This window comes from Leucopleurus acutus (genome assembly GCF_964270905.1).
Source record: "Leucopleurus acutus genome assembly, chromosome: 5".
Classification (NCBI taxonomy): domain Eukaryota; kingdom Metazoa; phylum Chordata; class Mammalia; order Artiodactyla; family Delphinidae; genus Leucopleurus; species Leucopleurus acutus.
In genome coordinates this window covers 81,502,814-81,530,723 of record NC_139147.1, presented here as the reverse complement: position 1 = coordinate 81,530,723, position 27,910 = coordinate 81,502,814, and the positions used below count along the sequence as shown (strand labels likewise).

At 48.7% G+C, this 27,910-nt stretch overlaps 1 protein-coding gene and 1 long non-coding RNA gene across 2 annotated transcripts in view; one reads left to right on the top strand and one right to left on the bottom strand.

Annotated features, from left to right (window-relative positions):
- Positions 1-1,037, bottom strand: part of ETV5 (ETS variant transcription factor 5) — a gene marked incomplete at its 3' end in the record, with an annotated part of 54,488 nt that extends 53,451 nt beyond the window's left edge. Inside the window, exon 1 of the mRNA XM_082839444.1 lies at positions 954-1,037. The remainder of the gene's footprint in view (positions 1-953) is intronic.
- The window catches only part of LOC309962629, a 742,666-nt gene that overhangs the window by 330,380 nt on the left and 384,376 nt on the right, over positions 1-27,910 (top strand). The window lies entirely within an intron of this gene.

Here is a 27,910-nt window from a genome sequence, read left to right as displayed (position 1 = left end):
AAAAGCCGCAGGGAGCGTCGAGCCAACGAAAGAAACCCACTTCATTCATAAAGTCACCCACATTCATAAAAACGAGCTGCGGCGCCAGGCGCTACCAACCGCCTCCAATCGGTCCCCCCCCAAAAAAAACACCCTTCCAAACATCTCTCTTTGGCACCCCTCCACAATCAGGATTTCGGCTCCCCCAGAGGTCCCCTCCCCTCTGAAAATGCGGTCAGATCCCAAATCCAGCGCGAGGCTCCAGCATCTCTCCATCCCCCGCCCTCCGCACCCATTTTTTTTCTTTTCCACCATCCCCAGGCCGCGGTTCTGATGCTCTTCTATTTCTCGAGAATCGCCATGCAGCCTGACGCCCTCAGTCTGCTGGGGGTGGGAGTGGGGGGATTGGGTGTCCGCTTTCCACATCCTGAAACTTGCAAGGCCTTCATAAGTTCCTGGCCGACCCCCAACCCCGGAGGCTGCACATGCCTATGTCACTTAACCCCTCCAGGTGCTGGGGTGGGGGTGCATCACTCTCAAACATTCCCCCTACGCTGCTTCAGCCCCCTCCTCCCCCCTGCAAAGATTTGCCGAGTGCCTCTTCTCGCGAGCCTCCAAGTCCCCTCGGGGCTCTCAGGTCTCCAGAGACTAAAGCCCGCAACTCCCCGCCCCTCCATCTCCACCCGGGAGCCTCCGCACCTCGCGCTCCCGCTCGCCTCCCCCGCGACGTGCGGAAACCCGCTCTCCGCTAGCTCCGGAACCGTTAGCCGCCCCCGCCCGACGCCTCCCAGGAACCGAACCGGACCTGGCCGCGGGAGGAGGGGGTGGTCAGCCTCGGGAGGGAAGGGGACCCAACCCCAATGGAAAGTGCACCCAGACTCTGAGGATTCTGAATCAGCCAGTGAACTCTCGCCGGCTGGGCCCTTCCTGGACACCTCCTCCTAAGCCCCCTTGTCTCCTCGACGCCCCCTCACCTGAGGCAGCGGCTCTCCTCCCCTTGCAGCGGCCCCGGGGCGCAGGCGCGCTCACGCACGCGCGCACCGGGCCTGGGCGCCTAGGCTAATGGCTGGGCCGAACCGCTACGGGGACGTTGAACCGCTCCGCGAACCAGCCGCTGGACTCTGCGCCGCAGCTGCCAACCAGGCTGGAGCGCTGGCCCGGCCCCCAGCGGCCTGCCGCTCCGCCCTCTGCTATTGGCCCGCGGCTATAGCCCAGTAGCATTCCCATTGGCCCGAGGCCGCTCCAGCGGCTGTCCATCACCTCTTGTTTACCCTGTCTGCGGGCAAATCCAGCCAAGCCGCCCCATCAACTCCGGTCCCCATTGGTCAACAGCGCGTCCTTCCCCACCTCTCAGGGGTCTGTTTTACATAATTTATGCACCGGGGGCCATTGGCCAATCAGCACAGGCTTGTTTATATAATGAATGTAAGGACGTTTTTCATTCATAAAAAACGCGACCTGAGGGGGAAGCTTAGCTGAGTCAGTGAAGAACTTAAAGGGGCCGAGGGCCTCGAGGAGCCGCAGTTCCTTCCTTCCCTGCAGCTCTCCCAACTTTTTACCGAGGCTTGGCTCTTTTCCCTTCCCCATTCACCCCTACTTCTCTCCCCGCCCTCCCGCCCCAGCAACACCACTGCCAGGACTGGGCCGCTGGGCGCCAGTCGTTTGCAGCTGCAGCACCAAGCGAATTTATCATTTTAGAATTCGGGCGACAGGAATCCGTCATTCCACCCGGAGAGAAACTCGCTGACCGACCTGGGCGTTCGGCCCATAGAAACACAGAAAACGGAAACCAAGAGCTCTAATCTTAGTTACCTTTAAGAGAGGCCTTAATTTCCTTTAACTAGGTTTCCAGTGGGGGAAGAATTAGCAGCATCTCCCTTTAAAATCTGAGCTCTCAAACAGATTTTAGTTACTATTTTATACTGGCCGGCCAAGGCCCAACCAAATCCCGTTTTCTCCCCACGTCTAATTGCGGTTTATAACCGCCAGAGTGGGTTTTGGATCCGAGATGAGGGAGGGTCGGCGCTCAAAGAAATCCTCTCCGAGGACTGCACCAACCAGTCCGCAGACCTAGAAATAGAAACATAAAGCCCTCCGAAACGGGCTTGCAGAGTTAGATCGCCTGCCTCCCTCCCGGGGCTGCTGTTTTCCATTTAAGTGTTGAATGCAAGATGGTGTGTTTGCGAATTAGATCCCGTGCAGCTGGGAACGACGAGAAGCTACTCCGCTTGCCAAACGACCGGGCACTAACTGCAATTGCTGAGATTCTTAACAGGGTGTTCCAGGAAACAAATAAGCAGTCCTCTCCCCTCTCCGCCCCCTCTGCCCCCTCCTGCAAGGCCGTGGGGCAGCTCTGTGCTCTCCCCCGGGATGCTGGGGCTTGTGAGGGAGCTCTTCTGTTCTCGTTCTGTTCGTGTGCCCTGCCGTTCACCCCCGTGTGCCGGCGGTGGGGAAGAAAGACGCCAAGTATCAGGGGAGTGCGCCTAGAAAAGGGAGCCCCAGGCAACTCTGGGGCTGCCTCACACCGCCACCATGGGGAATGCAGTGTGGCTTTCTGGGAAAAAAAATTTAAGTAAAAATTTGCCCACTTTCTTTTCTGCTTCCACTTATGGGTTCTTGGTCTGTCGTTTATAGCCAAGAAATGTTGGAATTCACCAAAGGAAACCGGGCGTTTGGAGGCCCAGTGCTGACCACGCATGAGACTTTGCAAGAGAGTGGGGTGGGCATGAGCGGGTGGGTGGGAAAGCGCTCTGAACTTTTAACAAGCAGTTCCATGATATTTAATTTCCTAGGAGAGCAATTTGCTACCTACCCCAGCTCCAGTGGAGTTTTCCCTTAGTGCCTCTCCAGGTAGTGCCATTTCTGTTTGGCGGCTAGAGTACAGCCCTAGCCCAGTTGTGCTCCCAGTGTGTTGCTGAGGGCTGTCTCCCTGGCTAGACTCAGGGCCCAGATTAGCTCCCCAGTCCTCCTCCTCCCCAGCTTGTCTGCCCCCATCCTGCCCCACCTCATCCCATCTCATCCTGCTCTCTGATCTAGTTTCTCCAGAAGAGGTTTTGAATTCCTCTTCGCTTCAATCTGTCTTCAGGCCTCAGCCTGGCAGGCCTGCAGCCCATGGGGCCACAGAAACCCTGGTGCATCACCACACTGGCTATAGGGAAACAGTGCAGGATGCTTCACAGCGACTTCCTCCATGGGGTTGAACTTGAGGCCTGGAGTGTGACTTGGATGACCTTTGCCTTGAGCCAAGGCTCTCCATCCCACCTTGGGAAGAAAAGCTGATATTTCTGGATTAAGTAGTAATAAATAGCAGCTTAGTTGGGGGGAGGGGAGGAGTTGAGGGAGGGGTTTTTATGAGAAGATTGTCACAGACACCAGATCATAGAGGGATTTACATCAGAGTAAAGCTCTTGCCAATTAATTATTTAGCCATTCGGTAAACATTTATTTTGTGCTCAATACTCGGCCAAACCCTGTGCTCAGCAAAAAAGTTACAGAGATGAGTAAGATCCAGTCTTTGTCCTGGAGGAGCCCACCATCTATTGTACCATTTCAACGGCTGAAGTTTACTTAATGTATAACCTGTTCATGCCAGGTACAATTCTCTACAGATTATCTCATCTAGTCCTCATAAGAATAGAACTGAAGTGGTCTCTACTGTTAATATCTGCACTTTATAGACAAGAAACAGAGGCACAGAGAGATTAAGTAACTTGCCAATAGTTGCACAGCTTGTAGGTTTCTGAACCTGGATAAGCACTAAGGCAGGCAGGCTCCAGAGCCCATAAGTGGCCGACTTAGCAAGTGCCTTTGTTGCTCAGGAAACCACCAGGAAATATCATTTGAACCCCAAATGGTAGAGGGCAGAACTGGTTGAAGTCACAGGGAGGCAGATTTTTAGCTCAGTATCGGGTTCGGAAGAAATTTGGAATGTTTGGAGTGGCCTCAAAAGGAATACTGCTGCTGGTAATGAGCCTCCTGTCACAAGAGGCATTTGTGCAGAAAGATTTAGTGCAGAGATACTACTGCACTGGGTGGCGTAGATGAACTCAGAGGATTGCTCCAGCTCTGAGGATATGACTCGTGTTGGACAGGGATTCAGGCCCTGGGCCCAGGCACCTTGCCTCTGCTGTGAAATGTGAGGGTGTAACTCATGATGAACTACCTTGCCAGACTGATGCCTGGGCCCAGAGTTTGTTCCTTACTGTTAAGTGTTTATGATGTTTTTTTTTTTCTACACCTCTTCCTTCTTTTCTTCTGCTTCTCCTTCTTAGTGACTTACCTCCCCCGCTCCCATCCCCATCCCACTCCCCGTCTTCTTGAATTATCTTTGCCTTTAAAAAGAGTTAAGGGTCGATATTTAGAAGTTCTTTGTTTAGTACACCGAGTCTTTCCTCCTAAGAACATTACTTACATTGGAGGATTTGTCCAGCCTCTGTTCTGATGTACCATTCCCTCTCCTTCAGGAGAGAAACGGGACTGGAAAAGATAACAAAAAGAGAGACCAGCCCTCTGGAACATTCATCTCGTGTCAATCTAGCCTTTGTTCTCTGGCAACAGCAAAACTCAATCACAGTAGGATAACTAGCCCCTTGTTCTTCGATTTGCAATGTGTTTTCAGAGGAATAACACAGAAGGATAGGAAAACAAGTCCCTTGCCCCCAACCTGAAAGCTTCTGTTTCCCTTTAGAGGACTGCTTTTAAAGTCTTCCCCTAAAACCCCAAAAGCGAGTTAAAGTATAACACAGGTAACCCTGCCTTGAGCTATCACCAAGATGGCAGTGGGAAATGTGGCAGCATGGTGATCTTGGCCTCTCTCACAGTGGGACAGTGCCTCCCCTTCCTCTGATCGAAATGCTGCAGCGAGTGTGGCCCTGTCTGGAGGTGAGGGTGTGGGCTACATGACCCTGGCGGGGGTGGTCCTTTCCCATTCTTGTATAATACAGGGGAAGGGACTCGAGGACTGCGTCAAAAAGGTGCAGCAGTGTTTTTCTTGTCTTCAAGGGATAAAGGATTCTATCTGGTTGGCACACCTTCCTTTGTAAAATTCAGATATAAATACCCTAAAAACTGAGGCAAGAAAAGAAAATCTTTTCGATTCAACGTCTCTTTAAACGAATAGTGCCATATTGTCTTCAGGGTTCTTTGTAGTCAGGGAATAATAATAGCTGACATTTACTGAGTGCTTAATATGAGCCAGACGCTTTTCCAAACACTTCACATGTATTAGCACGTTTAGTCCCAACAACAGCCCTCTGAGGGAGGTACTATTATTATCACCTACACTTTTCACAGATGAGGAAGGTTAGGTGCAGGGAGGTTACATAAATCGCTACATGGCTAGCACACAGTCAGAGGGAGACTGTACCCCCGGGACCCCCTCCAGAGTCCTGCCAGTAACCACTCTGCTGGGCTGTCTCAGCTCCAGAGAAGGTGTGTGTGCTTAGTGACAGTAGCTGACACCAAAAAATCATGTTACTGCACCAGGCCATTTAGGGGCTTTGCCTATACTAACCCCCTTGATTCTCCTAACAACCCTGTGATGTAGATACCATTAGTATCCCTATTTCATGCATGATGAAACTGAGGCACAGAGAAGTTAAGTAACTTGCTGAAGATCGCATAGCCAGTAAGAGCTGGAGTCAGGAGCCCATCGCAGATCTTGTACAGAGTCCTTGCTCCGAAACACTTTACTATGAGGTCTTAGCTCCAGCCATCTTCCAGCTCTGTCGGTTTCCCTCATCTTGCCTTTGGGGCTCTGGCTGCTTCCTTGCCATTCCCCTGAGAGTCACTGTGCTTCCTTGGGAACGTGCTCCAGCAAATCCAGGCAGATTTCTGAATTATCTTGGGCCAGCTCGAATTTATCTTCATTAGAGCCATGTCAGAAAGAGACTAGAAATTACCTGTACTGAGCATCCCCTAGATGCCAGGCTCTGTGCTAAGACACTGCACATACATCATCATTTAGTGCTCCCATTCCTTCTTGGAGGTGGTGACAATACCCAGTTTGCAGATGTGAAAACAGAGGGTCAAAGTGAGATTTTAAAAACCATGTCTGAGGCTTCACAGTCAGGAAGGAACAAGCCAAGCCTCTGATCCAATAGGTTGACCCTGTGACCCACTGGCCTAGTGGGGCCTCATTCTTTCCCGGCTCATTTCCTGAGCTTGAGGACACACTCTCTCCTACCTCTTTCTCCTAATTCTCAATCTTAGATTTTATAAAACATCCACTATCAAGAAAACTTGGGGGCACATGTTATATTTAGATTCCTGACTGCTGAGGAATTTCTTCCTTAAGCCCCAACCCTTACCAGAACCGTAGGGTGAAAATCTTTGGAAACTTCCCATGGCTTCTTATTGCCTTCAGAAAGGAGTCCAGCTCCAGAACAGGATCTTTACTGCTCCCTGGTGACTCTGCAGCCTCTCCCGAGCCTTCTAGACCTTGGGTCCGGCCATGCAGAACAGAGCTGCCTGTTCCTTGAGCACATCACCCATCAGCATCCTGCTCTACCTCTGAGGCCCGTGAAGGGTCCCTGCATGAAAGAGCCTCAGGTTGCTGGGCTTCTGGGGGATCCCATGTCTGATCTTTAGAGTTTTCCTGCTCCTTTTCCATAGCAGGTTGTCAAGCGGAGCTTCTCAATACATTAAGAACACGCTTTTCCAGCAGCCCCTCATGTTCGCTGGGATTTTGTGCCTCCGATGTACCACGTGCTTGGAAATCAACGAACCAAGGGAGTTTGAAACGGGCGTCCACGGGTTCTGAGTGGGAGCTAAAGGGCCCCCTCCGATGAGGAAGTGGATGAACTTGAATGTGTAGACTTGACAAAATCTATTTTGACCTTTCGGAGTCCTCTTTTTTGCTTCCTTCTGTGCCGTTAGTGGACAGTTTCCTATGGCCAGGGGTTAACCCTTGCTTGGATGTGCTCAGATTTGAGCCCCTGAAATCTGAGTAGCAGGGTAACCTAGAACTTGCCCTCCTCCAGCTGTGAAAGGCTTGTGGCGTTGCCCCACCATCCTACTGGGCGAGCAGGCTGAGGGGATGGTGGGGCTGGGAGGTGCATTCTCTCACGGGCCCGCTTCACGGTGGCAGCTGGAGAGCGGGTGGTGGCTCTTTGAGCTATTGGCTTGGTTTGTGAGTGCCCACCCTGGCTCGGGCTCTGTCAGGCCTGTGAAGGGGGCTGTATTTATTTGGAGTTGGACAAAGGGAAGATCAACTCTGACCAACTGGTAATAGAGCCCTCAGGTGAAATGCTCCACCCGTGTGGATTCTATCACAAGGCTTCAGATGGGGCGTCCAGCCTGCCCGCTCACCCTGCACCAGTCTTCCCGCCTATTGCCACCTGAAGCCAAACAATTAGCGTGTTTAAAACAAGGAGGTGGCTTCTGCCGACCTTTCCCCACCTAGATTCTTGCGAATCGTCTGTCTCTGGCCCCCAACCTCTGGGACGGAGGGCAGCTTCCATTTAAACCAGAGCCCACCTGAAAACCTCTCCACACCCCTGTTCCTCTCCCTTTTTTGCCTTCTCGCCCATGAAAAAGCCAAACTGCTTGGCCGGAAAGGTAGACTTTGGGCACAGCATCTCGTCCCAGGAAAGCTCTGGCTGCTCGGCAGCACAGAGGTGCCGGGTGCTCTGCAGTCAGGCTCTGCCTCTGGCGGGACGCAGGTGCTCGTAAAACCATCAGGGACCGTGGTTCAGAGGCCATCTCCCGCTGCTGGGCCATCGCTGGTTATCTAGGAGGCTAGAAGTTCGGCATCTGACTCTTAAGAGGGATTATCCGCTTGATGTAAGCGAATGCTCAGGCATCTCATTTGTGGCTTATTTCGCGTGTTTGTTTACTTTTTACTGAAGTATAACATACATACAGGAAAGTAAACAAATCCTAAGTGTGGAGCTTGATGAATTCTCACAAAGCAAGCCCCTCTGTGCATCTAGCATCCAGATTACAGAACACGTTCAGCTCACGCCCTCAAAGGACCCCTCACCCCCTCCTCTAGTCTAGTGACAGCCCCTCCCCCTGCTCTACAAGGGCAGCCACCATCTGGGCTTCCAGCATCACAGATCAATTTTGCCTGGTTTTGTATATTACACAGATGGAAGCCTACAGTACATACTCTTTTGTAACTGGCTTCTTCAACATTATGTTTGGAAGACTCATCCATTTTGTAGTGTGTACTTGTGTTTTGTTTATTCTCTTCGCTGTACAGTGTCCCACTGTATGAATATATTACAACTGATTTTTCCATTTAATTGTTAATGGACATTTGGGCAGTTTCCAGTTTTTTGCTATTATTAATGACGTTGCTTTGAACACTCTAGTGAGACTCTAGTATATGTTCTTTGGTAAATTGCAACCTGATTTTCATTGTTCATTTAAGATATAGTCACAGAATTCATTTTCTTGTCTTATTTCTTTGAAAAGTGGCAGAGACTCATGACAAAAATCTCAAGATCACAGAAAGGTACAGAATGGAAAATAAACACCCCACATCACCTCCTATCCCTACCCATTCTTCAGAATCATGCACTATTAACAGTTTCTCAATATGTTCTACTGCCTAGACAATCATATCTAAGTATATGCATTATAGCCTTTAAAAAAACACAAATTGGACTTTACCACACTGTTTTTCTGCCCCCTGCCCTTGCTCCCGCCACCCATAGCACTGTAGAGGCCAGGTAATAAGTGGATGAGAGCGTTTGGCCATGAAAGGCAAACGGCCCTTCCCACCTGTTAGACTAGGCTGGGCTATAACTTTTAATAGGCCCTTACCTCATTAAGGTAAGACGCACGGGAGTTTACACAGCCGTAAATTTCATTTCCACGTCCAAAAACATTTGTTGAGTGGCCGGTGTCCTCGGCGTGGGGCTTGTCCGAGAAGAGCTCCCAGTCTGGTGGGAGGTGGGTGAAAGGCACAGGAACAAATAGCTATTATACAATGTTTACAGGTGTCGTAACCGAGGCCTGTAAATGGGTTCTGGGAGTACAAACGAAGGAGCAGTGAGTACATCCTGTTCGGGTCAAGGAAGGCACCAAAGAGGCTTGACATTTGGGCCAACCCTTGAGTGATTAATTACTAGGACTTTGCTGGGCAGAGTGAGGAGGGAAGGGCCTTCCAGGCAGAGAGAACAGTGTTCACACACACCGAGGCCTTGTGCTCCCTGGAGGGTCCAGCCGGAAGGAGATGTGACTGAGTGGGGGCTAGAATGGATACTTGGGGACAGGGTGTCAGGCGTCTTATATAGTCATTCGAGGGGCAATCATTCACACTTTAGAATCATGGGATACACCTCATAGATGCTTACAGATATCAACCAAAAGGCACACGAAGACTGCTTCCAACATCATACCTCTGTATTGCCCTCCATTACAGCATATATCACATTGTTCATGTGTCGAGTCACCCATGGGACAAATGCCTCTAATAGGGACACTTTGGACGCCTGTCTGAATTACCCAGCCCCAAACATAGCACCTGGCACTTAGCAAGAGGTCACCAAAGGATGAATGAACATGTGAGTATGCAAGTGATTTCTACTGAACAGCAAACCCTCTGCTCGAGAAAGGGGGTGGCTGGGTTACCCTCTCTTGGTGGATTTGTTTTTATGCATGGCCTGCTTCGGCCTGCCCACCTGGTAGGCGAGGACTGAGAAGCATGTGACCTGGGCTCTGCCTAGCTCAGGTTGTGGGCTGAGAGAGGTGTTGCATTTTCTTAGCAGCAACACCTGGGCCCTGGGACACTGCCTTTCATTTCAGCCAGATCTGGGGTGGCATGGAATTTGGTGAGACCCTACAGCCTCGTCACGGCCCTTCGCAACCCAGAGCAATTCATACTGCACCAGAACACCCCAATCTCCCATTTGCATTTTGGAAATCCAGGCCTTCTTCAGAAGGAGGGGATCAGCCTCCTCATTGACTTGTTCAACCGACATCCTCCCCGACAGGTGCCCTCTTGCCCATTGGGCTGGCAATCTTGAACAGCTTTCTGTTTCTCCTTGGGCCTGCCTGCTCCTCCTAAGTGTGGCCAGCTTTCTGGGATAGACTCCAGGGCACCTAGACCATATCCTTCAGGCAGACAAGAAAGATCAACATTTCAGTCTGACCACTGAGGAATTTTCTTCATCAGGTAGCATCCTGGTTGGGAGGATTTCATGTGCCCTTTGACTTGAACTACCTTTGAAATCTTTCCTCACTCTTTTTTTTTTTTTTTTGCGCTATGCGGGCCTCTCACTGTTGTGGCCTCTCCCGTTGCAGAGCACAGGCTCCGGACGCGCAGGCTCAGCGGCCATGGCTCACGGGCCCAGCTGCTCCGCGGTATGTGGTATCTTCCCGGACCGGGGCATGAACTTGTGTCCCCTGCATCGGCAGGCGGACTCTCAACCACTGTGCCCCTTTCCTCACTCTTCTTGCTCCTTTCTCCATAACCTAATTGCTTCGGATATTTATCTGGGTTTCAGCTGGACCTTCCCACCGAGGAATGTTCATCTTGAACCAAGAAACTGACCTCAGGGTTTGTCCTGACAAGGTTGTCTCAGCCACAATAGAATATAAAAGCTAAATATGGTCTTCCTCTTCCTCCCTATATGTTAAACTGCCTTCAATGACAAGATGTACTTTCTCATTACGGGATCCATGTTTTATCCTTTCCAACCCACGCATCCTGACTGGAATGCAGGCAGCATTCATTTACAACTATGTGTACACCTTGCAAATGTAAATGGTAACGAGGTAATCCATATGGTAATATGGTAATAGCTCTATAGCCTCCCTTCTGGAACCAGTTCTTGATTTATTCAAAGATCTTCAGTGGGTTAAACTACCTCCCTCTGCTTCCCAGATTCACAGCCTTCTCTTGCAGTTACTAAGTTACATCTGCACTCCTTGTGTGGTGAATCAAGGTTGAACATGAAGCCAAACGCCCACTTCTTAGCTCACCTCCATCACTACTAACTGACACAGGCTGGGATCTGGGACCCGCTGCTGCAGTGCTTGCACCTGGACAAATGTCTCCTCGAGGAACAAAATACAAAGAAACCATAAGGGACTAAAGATAACAGCGTGCACGTGCAGTTGGGGCAAATTCTTGACACAAGATACAAAAAGACCAAAAAGACCACAACTGCCGCTTCTGTAGATCTGGAAGCAAAAACAGGGTGTCAGGAGCAAAAGCAGCATACTGTGCATGCCCCCTGCACTCAACAACCAAAGGGGTGGGCAGATCACCTAAGCCCCCCCTCTGGCCCGACCCCTGGACCCACCCCTATCCTCACCCCATATAAGGGACCAGGTCACCAACCCCCTTGGGGAGTGAGCAAGGGAACAGATTATTTGTTTTTGCTTCCCCTCTGCTGCAGCAGGGACCCCAATAGAGCCTTGCCGGAATTTCTTGTCTGGACTCTAGTCAATTTCTCTTGCTTGTGGAAGGCCAAGAACCCTGGCCGGTATCATAACTACGTGACTGTTGGCAGGCCATTTCACTTCTCTGCACATCAGTCTCCTACTCGAAAAACGGGAATCACAACTCCTGCCTCACAGAGCTGTTGGATTGTTCAGTGACAGCCTGAGTGACGATATCCAGTGCCTAGTAGGTGTGGGCAGTGAACCTGGATTTCCCTTATGGCGCTGCCACTTGCTCAGTGGGTGAATTTGGGCATATTCAGTCTCTCTGAGACTCAGTCTTATCATTTGTAGAATAGAGATGATAATGCAAACCTTAAGGTTTCCGAGGAGGAATAAATACAATATTCAAAAAGCACATAACGGAATGTCTGGCATAGAGTAAAAACATAATACATCTTCTCCCTCCCCTCTTCTCTGTATGACTGCAGCCACTAGGTGCTAACCTTTCATGACCCCTACTGATTCTTTCAGTATCCACCCCCACCAACCCTGGTAAATTAAAGAGTTCCCAACATTTTACTTCTCAATGTATTATTTCCTCCCTTGTAGATTTCACTTAGCGCTTTCTTCTTAACTACTTTTCTCTGATGTCTAGTGTTTCTTCTTCACTGATTTCTGGAGGAACTAAAGGAGCCGGGTTGTATCGCAGGACAGAGGGCAGAAAGCCTTCATGAAGGCTGTGCTGTTTGAATGGGACCTTGCGGAATGCAGAGGGGTTTAGAGATCATAGGCAGAACAGGGTGATAAAGGCACAAATGTGCCTGAGTGTGTGATATGTTGGCGGAAAACGGGTGTCATGTGTCTGAAGCAATGGTTTGTAAAGTCACCCAGGTGTCCTGGCTCATAGCAATCATAATTTTCTTAGCAGACCACGAAGATTTTTTTTTTTTTTAAAGACTACCACACCTAGAAAAATGGTACAGATGAACCGGTTTGCAGGGCAGAAACTGAGACACAAATGTAGAGAACAAACGTACAGACACCAAAGGGGGAAAACGGTGGGGGCAGGGGTGGTGGTGGTGTGATGAATTGGGTGATTGGGATTGACATGTATACACTGATGTGTATGAAATGGATAACTAATAAGAACCTGCTGTATAAAAAAATAAATAAAATTCAAAAAATAAAAAAAATAAAAAATCATTAAAAAGACTACCACAAAACCATGTGGTATATAATTCTATCACATGAACCAATAACAATTTTATTAGTAGAAAATGGTAATTTATTTTACATGTACATATAAAACCACAAGCATGAGCACATGTCTGTGAAATAAACAAGCTGTTGAAGACACGTGATGGGCTCTTCCTGAGGCTTTTCCATGAATTTTCACCAGGGACTTGTTTTTTTGCTTTGCCATCTGTAGGCTCTCACTAGCGCTAGGCAGAGCTGCTGGTGCCAAAGGTTTAACAAAAGTTGATGGGAGAAAACTTAACGTTGGGGAAAATTGTATCTTTGAGCACAATTTGGACAAGACTCCATTATTCCATTTTAATAAAGGAACATTTCTTTCCATTGGATGGGACTTCTGAGGGCCACTGAAATGCAGCCTGCCATACCGGAGGGCTGGGCTGGATGCAGGGGTGGGTGGTAGGGAGGGTGGGGGAGGTGGAGGGCAGAGGAGGGTGAGTTTGGAGGGAGTTGGGTAGGGACTGTGTGTTGGTGATCTGAGGAATCTGGATCTGATTCCTTGAGCAAGAGGGAGCCAAGGTAAGTAGTTCTGGAGTAGGGGAGGGGCAAGTGGAGAGGCGAAATCTGCAGAAGACAAATCAAATGGGTGAAGGGTGGCTTGAAGCGCATCAGAGCAGAGAGGTGAGAGGAAAATCATGCAGCTTTCAGATGAAGAGATAGGGGGATCGGAAAAGCATCTGTTAGATGCCTTCTTGTCCAGGGCCAGATCACTCCAAAGTGCAAATAAACAGGACGGAGTCCACAGGAAGGATGGCTCACCTGCAGTTTGTTGTCTATGGGCTGCTGGTGCTCTGAGTGCCTCAGAATGACTGGCATCAACCCAGCACACCCTTCTGCTACTGCTTTCTGCCTCTGCTGGCTGGCAGAGAGGAGGAAGAAAGGAGGTCTAAATCCCTTCAGTGAGTAAGTGATTAAGCACACGCCAGGTTGGGGAGGAGGCTTGTGTTTGCTCCTCCCCCTGCCTCCCTGCCCTCCCCCCCACACCAGGGATTTCTTCCAGGGGCCCTTCATCAAGCCTGACCATGAATGGTAGAGGTCAATTCAAGCTGTTTTCCACCCAAGTCCACCGTTGACAAGTAACAGAATCCTGCACACTGTTACATTTGTTATTTTTAAAGACTTGGTACATTATTACTTGTTAAGGGAGTGGGGATCAGAAGTAGGATTTGTTCCTTTCAACAGGCAGTCATGCGTATCTATCATGATACTTAAAATTTTTTTAAATTTATGGCCTAACTCCAATCAGAGAAATTTTGGATATTTAATACTCGCTTTCTTAGTTTCCCTCAAATTGTTTTTAATTTTTTAAATGAGTTTTCTTAATTCACCCAAACTGGGAATTTCATCTTTGAAAAGTTTTTAAAACATTACAGATTATAAAGTCATTATATACCCATTGTGTACAATTAGGAAAATACAAAAAACAATTAAAAATAAATGAACAGATACCCATAATTCTAGAAATGAATACTGTTGACATTTAAACATATTTTTTCCCTGTCTTTTTTTGGTGGTGGGGGGCACTGTTTTTCATAATGGAGATCTTTTTTTAACATAACTTTGCATTTTACCTAGCATGATATCATAGACATGTCCCCCAGGGCATTAAACATTCTTCATAAATTCCATTTTTAAGTTTTGCCTAATGTACCTTCTTATGGCTATAATATCATTTACTTGTTTCCCTGCTGTTGGATATTAGGCTGTTTCCAATTTTTTGAGGTTAGAAACAACACTACCATGAACATTGTGTGTGTGTGTGTGTGTGTGTGTGTGTGTGAGTATAGGTGTGACTCTTGGAAATCTGGCCATACTTTGTTGCCTATCTCAGATGAGGGTCAAAGGCTCCCTCCCATTGTGAATGACAGCTGTCAGGCAAAGGAAGGGCTGGGCCAGAGGCATCCATCTGGCTCCTGGGAGAGGCAATAAAACTCAGAGCACAGGGGTGTTATCAACATCAGGGAGGTCTTGCAGTTCCACTTGGTAATGGGGGAATCTAAAACACAGTTTTCAAAGGAAACATAGAGGTTTTCAAAAAGTCATTTGAATTGATTGGGTTAGTATTGCTTGGCTTTTAAATTACATGTGTTAAAAGATAGAGGATCTAATCAGTAGAGAGTAGCAGTTGCTTTGAATAAAAACTGGTAGGAATAGGCAGACATCGTCTTCTGTGCAGGGCGGTTCCCTTGGTGAAGCGGTCCCCGGGGAAGGAGCTTTGGGGTCAGCAAATCAGAATTCTGACTCGAGCTGAGCTATCTCAGGGCAAGTTGCTTGGCCTCTCTGAGCCTCAGATTCCTCACTTACAAACTGAGGTGGATGAGGACACCGTCATGGCTCACCTGCAGTTTGTTGAGAGGAACTGAACACCAAGTAAGGGGAAAGAAGTGGTAGCTGAGGCTGAGCCCTGAGGAGTTGCTAAGGCATGTTCTTGACCCAGAATTCTAAATAGATGTGCCTGTCCTCAGGACAGCCCAACCCAAAAGACTCACGCTTAACAGCATATGGAAATGAAGGGGGAGTCCTGGGTTATATTTTCAGAATCCACTGCAGGGATCTTAAGCGATCTCTCTTCAGGCGTTTAATAAATGGTTTAATTTGCACACACTGGGTTTCCATAACTGATAGTTCAACGCTGTGCTTCCCACGCCCGCACCCCCCAGCCTGGTGGGGGACAGGGCTGGGCTAAGAGAACGCTGAAACATTGCATTCCTCCCTCAGACACTTTAAAACCCTGCAATCAAAGCTGAGGCCTTATTCGGAAACAACTGTATCCGATGACAGCTTATTATGGAAGGTTCTGAACTTCTAAGAATTCCTTAGTAGGAAACAAACAAAATACAAAGATCTCTTCCGAATTTTCTGCCACTAGGAATTTTTATATTTCTGACTTCTCCAACCGTACTGCATGTTTGCTAAAACGTAGGCACACAGATACAGGGCATGTGATGCTTGGGTGGGCGGAAGGCTAGCTTCAGTGGGCCAGGGAGCTGGAGAAAGTTTGGTTCAACTCCCACGCATTCCTGGGAGGTAGATTTCTCCATTAGCTCACCATGGACATCAAGTAAAGATTTCTGAAGGGAGTGTGTTGGTGTGTTTTCAGATCCCAGGCACTTCTGAATCTGTAGAATGATAGGAAAGAAAATCTTGATCACCTGTCATGTATGGGATGCTGACAGGCCCCAGGAGGTTTTATTTAGAGATATTCCAGGGGGAACTTACCATCCTGGCTTCATCTGCTCTTCTCTCTCAGGAGGAAAGAGTTACGCTTTTCCTGCTCCCACCCTGGACATTTTATTTTCACAGTTCTCTGAAGTGCCCTCAGAGAGCTAAGCGTCAGGCTGAAGGCTCTGTGTATCTTTGCAACAGATTAGAACATATTCACATTTTATTTGTTCCCAGAGCAAATATTTCCCTTGGAATGAAATTGAAGCAGCGGAACAGGATCAGGCAGGACCGGCCACCAAAGACAGTCCCCCCAGCCCCCAGGGCCTAGGTTCTCCCCTATTGGCTCACTTAGGCCATAGAGACCCATATTGATTCCTCGATTCATTCAGAAATAATCAGTGAGTCCCACCCATGAACCAAGCACTGTGCTGGTTACAGAAATAAAAAGAGAAACAGATTCTGTCCTCGAGGGCTCATGGTCAAGTAGAGGAGATAAGAGGTGTTTGTATATGAATGACTCTAATCTAGGTGAGAAAGATAAAAGTCTTCAGAACTCAGGAGATCAAATGCTCTGAGGTGGGTGATTATTCTGTGTGTATATGTGTAAGGGTGGGAGGACAAGCGGAAGGTTGTGATGTGTATGTGCCTGTGTGTGCATGTGTGCGTGTGTGTGTTGATCATGCTGGTGGTAGAAATGAGGTAGGAAAGACTTTTAGGCAAAGTGGGGTGGGTAGAAAAAAGATGGGTGGGGTATATGTGCATGGTGAGGTGTGTGTGTGTGTGTGTGCGCGCGCGCGCATGTGTGTGCGTTGTCCTCGGTCGTGGTAGGGCTGAGAGATGGAAGGTCTACTGGCAAGTGCAGACGGGGAGAAGGAGGAGGGCCCGGCAGGCAGAGGACGGAGCCACGGAGATGGGACAGCTCTGGGGGGTATGTGCCAGGGGAGGGTGGGTGGTAGGAACTACGCTAGGAGGGAGGGTTTAGTTTTGATAAATGCTTTCTGATCAAGACAATGACCAGTTGGCACACACCAACTGTCCCTCGGCCTAAGCTCCTGCTAGGATCTTGGGTTAAAGGAGTCTTTTCCTTCCCTGAAGGTCAGACCCCAGCTAGAAGTCAGGCCTCCTGACTGAATCTCCGAGTGTTCACCGGGCCCCTTCTCAACCTGCACTGCTGCACCGCGGGTGCTTCTTACGGTTTCCAGTCTCGCGAGACCTCAGGACAGCGAAGGTGGATTCTACTGGCTTCGGGGCAGAGGAGGGTTAAATGCTAGGATCCCGGAGGCAAAGGTTAGAAATCAGGCAGTGTGTAGCTACCTGCCAGCAGAGCAAGGGGATCTCTAGCACCCTCACAATTCACGGGCTGCCTGGGCTAGGATCTGCATTTTGTGGAGCTTTTTAAAGAACAAACAAGGAGGCAGATGGTAGGAGCTGGCTCCCTTTCTCAAAGTTTGGTTTGCTTTTCATTACTTTCCCCTTTCTAGATAGGGTCAAAGCTGCTGCATGATTAAACCTTGGCCAGAGAAGAATGTTTTATTTCCATTTAATTAGACAAGGAAAAGAAACTAACATTTATAGAAAGTCTAATATTTGCAAGATACATGTCCTCTTCATAGTTCTCTGAGAGGTAAATACCATCATCCTCATTTTAGAGATGAGAAAATTAGGGCTAAGAGGACTAAGGTAACTAGCGCAAAAACACTCTGATAACTTCTGTAGTGAGTTCCCCATCACTGGTCTCCTAGCTGAAGCTTGAACCTGTCTGTTTGGCATAAAAGACCATGCTCTTTTTATAACGCTTCCTGAAGTTTAGGTGGCAGCATGATATAGTGAGATGATGGTGCATTTTGTCACCAGATGGACATGGTTTCAGACCCAAGCTCTTCCCTGTACTGATTGGGTATGTGAGCTTGTATTCCTTCCTTCCTTGGCAAATATTCAAGGGCCTGTTATATTCATGTTAAGCACTGAGCTGGGAACATATCAGTTAACTTCACAATCCCTGGCCTCTCAGAGCTCCAGTCTGATGGATAGTGCAGACCATGAAACAGGCAATTGAGATGTAGTTTGAGAAGTGCTGTGATGGGGAGGCACCAGATGCTATGGGAGCTTCTCTGTCCAACCTGGTAGCCACTGACCCCAGGCTAGTGCTGCCAATGTAAATTAAATATTGGATTTTGAAGACTTAGTATGAAAAAAATAATGTTAAGTAACTCATGAATAATTTTTATATTGAATACAGGTTGAAATGATAATATTGGGCTGGCCCAAAAGTCCGTTTGGGTTTTTCTATAACATGAAAAACCCGAACAAACTTTTTGGCCAACCCAATATTTGGGATATGCTGAGCTAAATAAAATATTTGATTAAAGTGAATTTCACCTGTTCCGCTTTACTCCTTTTACATGCCTATTAGGAAATTTAAACTTACAGATGTGGCTCACATTATATTTCGATTGAACGGCTCCACTCTGGAAGAATAAAGACATGGGATGATATTTCCTTAGTGCAACGATTAAGAACACTTATCACGTGACTGCCCCAGGAAGGCACACAAGAGTTGCTTAACAAGTAGGAGTTTCTTTCCTTTTCCACATCATCTAAGTGGCCACTGTGGAAAGGGCTGTTCATTGTGCGACCCTCAGTCCTCTGATGTGAAGAGGGTGTCAGGCGACAGCTCCAGAGCCTCTAGTTCAGCCCCCCCTTAGTCTTTGGGTCCTACTTCTTGAGAGGTAGCTGTTGCAATCCTTCTCTCCCCTCCCCCCAATAAAAACCAGGGCTGGCAATCAGATGAAATAAATGTTGCTTATTGCCATGACCCCAAGCCATCTTTGCTTTTCTTTATTTTAGCAGAGGAAAGTCATGTGCAATATTTTGAGTCTGATGTTCAATATCTTCATTGAGTTGAAAGAAAAGAGGAACTGTTGGATTCATGATAAGGTCTTTTTTACCTATTAGATTCATAAAACTGGGGAAGGTCTTGGGAATTGACTAGTCTCACGGAGATGCTTCCTTCTCAGAAAGTGAGACTTTGAGAGGCTAGGTGGCTAGCCTTGGGTAACAGAGCCAGCCAAGCTGGATGGGACCAGGAACCCACTCTCCCAATATCCCTGTTCAACATGCATCTGCCACCCCACATTACCCATTCTTCTCTGAGATGCTCCCTTCCAGCTCCTCCCTCCCAAAGGCTCTCCCTGTTGGGCACTTCGTCCTCTTCTGCTGCCTTCTCTCTCTGACTTGGTGTCTTCCCTTTAATGTCAGGGGTGGCAGAAATGGAAGTCAAAAGATGGAGATAGGATAAAGGATGGGAAGAAATTAACAGGACAAAGTGGAACAGAAAAAAAAAAAAAGAGAGATTTTGAATAGACATTAACAAATGAAGCCAGGGAGACTTTCTTGGCCTTAACAGAGGTTCAAGTGAGAAGACAACATGGGTGTGTTTAGAGGAGCCTGGATTTGGCTTGAGCCTGGCCATATGGCTTTGAAAAAACCTTAATTTCCTCATCTTTAATCAACTTCACTGGGCTGTAGTGAGGAGTAGAAGAGACCATGTTTCTGAAAGGACTTTGTGATCTGTGAAGCACCACACCCATGGTCGTTATTAGCACTCATTAGAGGATAGGAGATGTCTGCTGTGAGAGCAGGATGAATTAGCAGGGTGATACAGGTGCCAAAGAAAGCTACCCTGGCATCCAGAGCCAGGATGCGGCTCTGCACTTGTCCACCTGTTTCTGTGCTGTGTTCAGTTCTGGGAATCACAGTTTAAGAGGGACCTTGGCAAACTGTTGTCAGTCGCTCCACAGAAAGTTGCAAGAATAGCTTAGGGTCTGGGAGTCATGACATATAAGGGATGATTCAAGGATTTAGAGGATATTTAGTCTGGAGGGAAAAAAAATAAAGAGGACAAGGGAGCTGTTTCCAAATATCTGAAAGCTGTCCTGGAGAAGAGAGGAGAAATTTGTTTTGTGTCGCTAGTGGCCAAGTCAGGGCCCAATGATGGGAGTGAATGGCCGGCGGATTTGGGTGCAAGAGGAGCCTATCTAAGGCTCAGAAAACCACTCCCAAATGGGCTTCCTGGGAAGGTGGTGGGCTGCCCATCAGCGGAAATCTTCAAGCAGATGTGGGTGTGCACAGACAGAGGCAGTGCTGGGGAATCTGGCTCTGTCTGGAGGAAGGGCTAAGTGCTCTCTGGGAGCCCTCCCATTCTGAAACCACGACCATGTCCTTCTGATCTCACGGATCTTTCTTTGCTGCTTCCATCACCACTTTTTGCTGCCTTTTGACTTTTTGTCCCCACCCCCCCGTGAATGGCTTTAGAGTTTTAGATCCAGAAATATTTCTGAATAATATGGGATAGTCTGGTTTAATGGAAAGTAGGAGGGAAGAACATCTAAAAACAAAGTCAGTTTTGTTACTTTTAAGGGCACACAGTAACCTGTTACGTGGGGGAAGGAGCAGGAACATGGTCCCCTGTGTTAGAAAATCTTGTAAATGTTAACAGCAAATGGCTCATTCTTCACTATTGTTTAAAATACAAACACAACTGCTTAAGGCCTTTGTTCTTGAATGCACCAGCATTTTCCTCGTTTACCCAATTCTTTTGCTAGCTACAGAGATTCAAGAAAACTCTCACTATAAGAATTCAGTATCATAAACAACTTTCCAGATTCATAATTTCAGTGTTTTGCTGATTTGGTAACATGAAATTCTGTCCAAGAGGGGTTTTCTTGAATTCTTGCCTCTAGAAAAGCCGTTTTCTTGAGGAAAATATTTTTCATGCATAGTTAGTGTTTCAGCTGGGAGGGTGATAGCTGAATCTCCCCAGCTGAGTGGGCAGCTAAGCTATTTCCAGCATTTCCTTCTGCCCCCAAGTAGCAATTATGCATCTGTCTCACAGTGGCCCTGCCTCAAACGTCCTAACCAACATTTCAGAAACCTCCATCTAGACTCAGAGGCACAAAATAGAACTCGGTAGATCCAGGTGGAAGGGGGAGGGAATGGGTAGGAGTGAGTAACATTTTGCGTAGGTTCCCTGAGGTTGGAGTCCATGCCCAGCCCCGAGGATGACAGCAGGGACATGGAGAAGACTGAGGGTTCCAGGTGTGAGTTCCAGGGCTTTCGTGGCAGGAAGAGCCTGGAGAGCAGACAGCAATGGCTCTTCAAACCCTGGGGAGTGGCCAGTCAGGCCAGTCTGGGCGGGGAGATGGGGGCTGAGAAGGCAGCAGGAGCCTGCGGTGAGCAGCTGACAAGCGTCCTCGGCTCCATCCTCGGGGGCTGCTGCCCCACGGCAGCGCCCAGTCCCCGAGGCTGCTGTGTTGGACCCGCACCTCCTTGCCCAGCCGCATCCAGGTGTGACCTTGGACCCTTGGCTCAGGACAGCCTCCACCTGGAGACCAGCTGAGGGACTTGTTCTTGGGGTCTGAGTTCTGGGGCGAGGGGCAGCCAACTCTGATGCGGAGTCCACGGCCTCGCTTCCCCTTCGCCCTTTCATTGCAGACCAGCTTCCTCTCCCGGTCTCTTCTGTCTAAGTGTGCTCTTCTGCAGGCTCCTCCCAGAGTGGTCCTGCCCTCTAGCAGGTGTGGTACAATGGTTCTCCAGCTTTCGGAGGCACAGGGATCTATCAACAGTTATAAATGTTATATTTATAACATTATAAATGTCAGGTTATAAATGTCAGGTCTCAGGGTCCTACTCTCAGAGATCGTGATTCAGGAGATCTGCGTGGGGTGCAGGAATCTGGACTCCCAAATGTTTCTGATGGTAAGCAGTCCATGGGCCACACTTGGAGAAACACTAGTTTAGAGGCAAGAACCTGAATCTGGGGGTATGAGAGAGACAGAACTAGGATACTTATTGTGCTACTTGAGCAAGCGCACCCCTTTTTCTGCATCGTTTCCTAATCTATAAAATTAGGAAACGTAAAAATTAGGAAAACTTCGTAAGGGACTTCGTAAGGGACGTAAAAATTAGGAAAACTTCGTAAGGGACTTCGTAAGGGACGTAAAAATTAGGAAACTTCGTAAGGGACTCTTCAGATGTCAGTGACATTGTGTACATAAAATGTTTAGCAGGTGCTTCTTTAATAGAATTTCTGGCTTCCTCTCCCCCTCCTTCAATCTCAGGAAAGTGGCAATAGAGTTTCCCTTCTTCCCTGTCTTGGCATATCAGTGGTACCCGGCTCCCCCAGCAGCGGGCAACTGTGGAGAGGCTGCGGAATAGTCTAGAGAAACATGCACAGCTCCAGTGCTCTTGGCTGACCAGACAATCCTCATTTCTCAAGCCATGGCATGAAAAACAACCCACCAGGAGGTCAGAGGCCAGCCATCTGCTACCATTTTTATTTGCAGTAAACCACAGAGTCAGACATACACACACACCGTACGTTACAGAACAAGTCCACGGCACTCTAGGCAGGCAGACAGGCAGGCTGGAGCAGGCACCCACCATTACAGAACAACATATCTATGGGTGGGCGTGTGGGCAGTGGAGGTGGACGAGCCTGGAGGGAGGGATCTGGGCCCTGGCACTGTCTAGCTAGTTGCTGCCTCAGTCTCAGCTGGTAGAGTCTGCATTTAGGGGCTGCAGTTGAGGGGTGTTAGAACCTTTAGCTTCATTCAACCTGAGCCCAGAGTCACCCCCAAACACGGAGGTTTGGCTAAGTTCCCTAAGAGGAAGCAGTGCTTTTCTGTTGGTGGAACTGAATTTTCTCCGAATACACTGGCACGTAGAAAGGGTAAAAGAGGTCTGATACACAGAAGGGAAAATGTTTACACTTCACCGATTGGGTATGTGTGTCTGTATTTGTGTGTGTGTGTGTGTGTAGATGTGTGTATAGGTGGAGGACTTATCAAAGAGTTTCCTTGTAGTGTTTTTTTCCATGTCGGTCCCGCAAATCAGCTGATTTCTGAGCACTATCAATCCTCAAAAGGGAAGGAAAGTAGATTCTCGGCTGAGGGGCTAGGAGTAGCCCTCTGGGATCAGCAGGGCTGAAGGGAGCCTTGGGGCTGGTGGAAGACCCACGAGAACAAGGGTGGCAGCGTTTACTCCAGGTGAAGGCAAGATTGGTGAAGTGGGAAGGTCTTCAGAGCCCCCCTTGTGTGATAGATGGAGAAAGAGAGGTCCCAGAATGCTACAGGACATGTCCAAGCCCACATGGCTGAGACAGGACTGCAGCCCCCTCCCCGTGTCGCTCTTGTTTTCCAGGCAGGGTTTCTTCCTTCAAACCACCATAGCTTCCTTCCTCAGCAGCCTCGATGGAACATTTGCCAGATTTTTCCAAGATAGAAGGGTCTTGTTTTCTGCAGAGAGAGAAAAGCATCCATCAGAACCTCCTTAACAGGTGGTGGCTTCTTGGAATTATGGCTACTTGCTAACAATAATCCTTCCTCTGAGGTCTCTACCGAGCACTGAGGATGACGGTACAGAGAGGCACACAAGGTGACTTCTTCCCATTCTACAGGAGAGGGCAGCTGTGCTGTACGCTGGGTCAGCAACCTGCTGTCGGATCCTCTTCTCTTTAGTTGGATCTCCTGCCTCTTGCCATCTGGAGAAGGAAAAAAAAAGATGCTGCAGGTTTTGAAATCTGCTTCCTTGTCGGGTGACCTGCCCATTAGAGCACATGGCCTCTATCAAGACCATAAGCTACCTTGGCAGGTTCAAATAGATCAAAAGGGGCACGATCTGGGGCACCAGGCCCTGTCCAAGCATTGACCTGGCCTGCTCCCTACCTAAGGGCCTGGGAAAATGGCTTTGGAGAGGAATTCTGTATATGGTGACATAGGAACCAAGGCTGAATGACCACCACCTATTATTCAACGACCATCAGCAGAGCACAGACATTATGCCACGCGGACGACCAACTTGGTGTGAAAGGTTGGACTCAATGACATCTAAGGCAGGGCTTCTCCAGCAAGAGGGGCCTATGATTCCACAACTCCCTGTTCAATGGGCTTTTCAGATCAATTGAGATAGTCTATCAAATTGTGACTCCAGAGGGTTATGCTTGTGGGATTTTGCTTATTTGTTCTATTTCGTTGACTTTTATAGAATTCAAACCCTCTTAACTGCGTGGCCTCTTGGCCTTTCTTGTTCCTGATTCTGTTGTTTTTACACTGAAACTAATATACTTCTGGTCTAGGATGTTGAACTATGTCATTTTGGGTTAAACGTCCCAACAGTTCTGTCCCCACAAAGGTGCTCTACAGCTGAGATGTGACTCAAAAGGTAAAGAGGAAAAGGAGTGTAGTATTGAACAGGGGGTAAGTGAGACACTGAGGACGAGAGAAGCTGTGAGACGCTGAAATGCATCCTGAGACTGGGCTCTGGACTATGTCCTCTGATCTTTTAAGCACAGACTTGCCTGGAGATAACAAAGTGGGTAGATATCGCTTATGATCCCTCTGACCCTCCGATTTCTTGTAGAAACACTCTAAAAATAGAATCACGGGGGGAAAAATGAAGAGAAACATCATGAGGATAAAAGGAAGAAGAAAAAGTAGAAGCAGCGGACCCTGGGGGTGGGTGGAGGTTGAGAAAAGCAGAATGTGATGGGAAAAAGTGGAGAAAAATAAGAGAACTGCACTGAAGCATGTTAAGAGGTTAAGGTACCTGCTTAGCAAATAGACATTGTTTAATCACAAACTTCTTATTGATGAATACATGAATAGATGCATTAACCATCCTCTCTAGCCCCATTTTTAATTTTTTTTGTGATACGCGGTCCTCTCACTGTTGTGGCCTCTCCCGTTGCGGAGCACAGACTCCGGACGCGCAGGCTCAGCGGCCATGGCCCACGGGCCCAGCCGCTCTGCGGCATGTGGGATCTTCCCGGACCGGGGCACGAACCCGTGTCCCCTGCATCGGCAGGCGGACTCCCAACCACTGCGCCACCAGGGAAGCCCTCTAGCCCCATTTTACAGGTGGAAAACCTGAGATATAATTTGACTTGCCCAAGTCCCTGCTGCTAACTGGTGTCGGGGTAGGAAAGAGAGCCGGCCCACGAGAGGAGCAGTGCAGAGCTGAGCAGAGGTAGGAGAGCGCTCTTCCATGCCTGAGGCTGCGTGGGGAGGAGTTTCCCTTGGGTCGTGGCCTGTGAAGCTCTGAAGGAGACAGGCAGAGGCCCCAGCCTTCTCTGGCTTTGCCTCCGGCTAACCGGGCCTGGAGTAACTGAGGCAGCGGCGTGGAGCGCGTTACTGCCGGAGGCCCTCCCCGTCCCTTTCTTTTCCTTGATGGCCACAGAAGAACCAAACCCTGACCTAAGATCTTCCCTCCTCCTCGTGGGAGCCATGTGAAACATCCACTGGATTTGGAGGTTGGGCTCCTGGCCCTCCCTTGCTTTCTCTGTCTCCCCTCGTGTCTCTGAGTCTCCAGAGTGCAGTTCCCCAAAGTTTCTCTCCTCCCTCAAGAAAATGGAGCTGGGCAAGGATGGGAGCTCTTCCCAAGTCACGTGGAGGCACGAGCAATTTCCCGCAGACGGCCTGCCTCTGGGGACATCTGACAGATTTCCATAAATCCCCTTCTTTTCATCCCTTTGGGGGAAGACAGGAATTCCCATCTATTTTCTCTCCCTCTGCCCCAGACCCTGCTCACAAACATCTCAGAAGGAACACTTGAGCTGGCGTCCTTCGAGTCATCGAGAAGGCTTCTGTCCAGGGAGATCAGCTCGGTGCTTTGTGCCCACCTAGAGGGATGGGACTGGGAGGGTGGGACGGAGGGAGACGCAAGAGGGAAGAGATATGGGGATATATGTATAACTGATTCACTTAGTTATACAGCAGAAACTGTTATACAGTTTAAAGCAGTTATACTCCAATAATGTTAAAAAAAAAAAAAAAGACTTCTGTCCTCCGATCCCATTTTATTTCTCTCTTTGCTCCTCTGTTGAGATCCCAAGCAGGATGGGCTTATCACGGAAAAGAGCTGAGGAAAGGGCAGCACCACCGGGAAGAGGACTCAACATATGCAAGTGAACTTTGTCTCTGTTACTCCCCCTCAGGAGACCGTGTCCATTTTGAGCACTGGGATACAGGAGGGGACCCTGTGCTGCTTCCTCTTCCCTGCTACCAAATGACTCACGAACAGCAGTATAGACAGGCCTCTGGCTCCGAGCAGACAGAGAAAAGGCAAGTCATGGTACCCAGAGGAGGCAGCAGGGGTGTGCAGACCCGGCCCGCTGTCGTCTCCTGAAAGGCCTGTCAAGAGCTCTTCTCCAAGCCCCAGGGAGCTCATGTGTTTTCACGCCCATCAGTGGGTCCTGGGCTTCAGGGTGCCGGGGGTTAGGCTGGAGGAAGGAGCTCAGAAGAGACTATGTTCTTCCAAAGAGTGGGTGCTCTGGGAAGAAAACATGTTCCCACTGGCAGGAGGATGAAAACAATCTTCATTCCTGTCTTAGTCAACACCGACTCTCACTCCTCATGGCAGCATTGTCAGGAAAGGAGAAGGTGGTACTTGGTCTTACGAGCCCCATGGTGTTGGGAGATGGCATGGTGGGCTGGGGTGTTTAATGAGTCAGAGGTCTGCAGCAGTGCACTGGGGGTAGAGATGAGAGAGCATTTCTTCCTGACGTTTAGGAAGTCGGATGGGTGCTCAGTTAGGTCCACCGGCCACAGGCTGGGAATCAGGCCTTGGGTGAATACCAGGCCTTGCTTCCCAGTTGTTGCTGCCACCTAGGCTGTTCTTAAAAAATAACTCATTTCATTCATCGACTGAGATGGGCTGAATATTCTGAAACCTGCTGTCATTCATTTTACCGTCTTCCCTTTGGTTGGGCAGAGTCACTTTTGAAAGCAAGCCAACCAACCACCTTGCCCACTATCTTGTCCAGAACGTCTGCAGTCAGCCTGCCCTGACCCCAGAAGCCGAGCACAGAGCACGTGGAACATTACCTGCTCCCCTTACACTTTGCCCATTGAAAATGATAGCTCGCCCTGCGAAGGGGGACTCACAGATGGTCTCTCGGGGCTTGACACAGCTCCAGTTCAGTTGCCCCAGCGGAGGGGGAGGGCCTGTCTGTACACCTCAGCAGCTGGTCCCCTCCCCCAGTCTAGCTTCCTCGTCCTCACGTGGTGGGGGCAATAACCAGAACCGGTTTTTATATGGTTTTTAAACGAACCTGCAGATATGATGTTACTGTTTTATTTGTCCCAACTAGTACTGTGCCTAGTCTTCCTGTAACTCCTACTGTTTTTTTTTGTTTTTGTTTTTGTTTTTTTTTGCGGTACACGGGCGTCTCACTGTTGTGGCCTCTCCCGTTGCGGAGCACAGGCTCCGGACGCGCAGGCTCAGCGGCCATGGCTCACGGGCCCAGCCGCTCCGCGGCACGTGGGATCTTCCCGGACCGGGGCACGAACCCGCGTCCCCTGCATCGGCAGGCGGACTCTCAACCACTGCGCCACCAGGGAGCCCACTCCTACTGTTTTAAACAATATTTATTTCAAAAATAAGAACACGCATCCTTCAGGTACATTTCTAACTCCTCTAAGTTCTTTGCGTTTTCTCTCTGGCATCATCAGTGCTTATAACACTCCCCGATTTAGTGTCTTTTGAGAATGTAGTTAACGTGCTGTTTACCTTCCTCTTTCCAGATCAATCAGGAATGTTTTGAATACAGCTAAGATCTTCCTTGGGTTCCACCCAAAACTTTCTCCTATCAGTAACACAGCAATGTCCTGGTTAACATCTACTTGTGACAACTGCATTCAGTCAGCTGAGAAATGACTGAGCTCAGATGCACAACACCCTGAAATCTTCCTTCAGCAACATGGATGACACACACAACGTTTAACACTTACGAAGGGATCCCCCGTAATGACGTATATGTAATATTTTGGTGTGAGGTGTCATGACCATGAAGCAAATATGGCAAAACGATAACAACTGTTGAATTTAAGTGATGGGTCTATGGGTTCTCATTATACTTATGGCTCTACTTTTCTGTATGTTTGAAAACTGTCATGATAGAAATTATTCCCAGATGGTCTAATTCCAGGAAGTATATGTAACTGGGGGTGGGAGCTCCAGGAGGCTGATGGGGTGGATGGGAGTGGGAATTGCTTAGTCCTCGTAAGTTTATGATCATTACCTTAATGCCTGGTGGTAGCACAGTGTGATGACAGCAAACCCCACACAGCAATTCAATGACATCCTCTATCATTAACACCTTCCATGCACGGATAGTTCT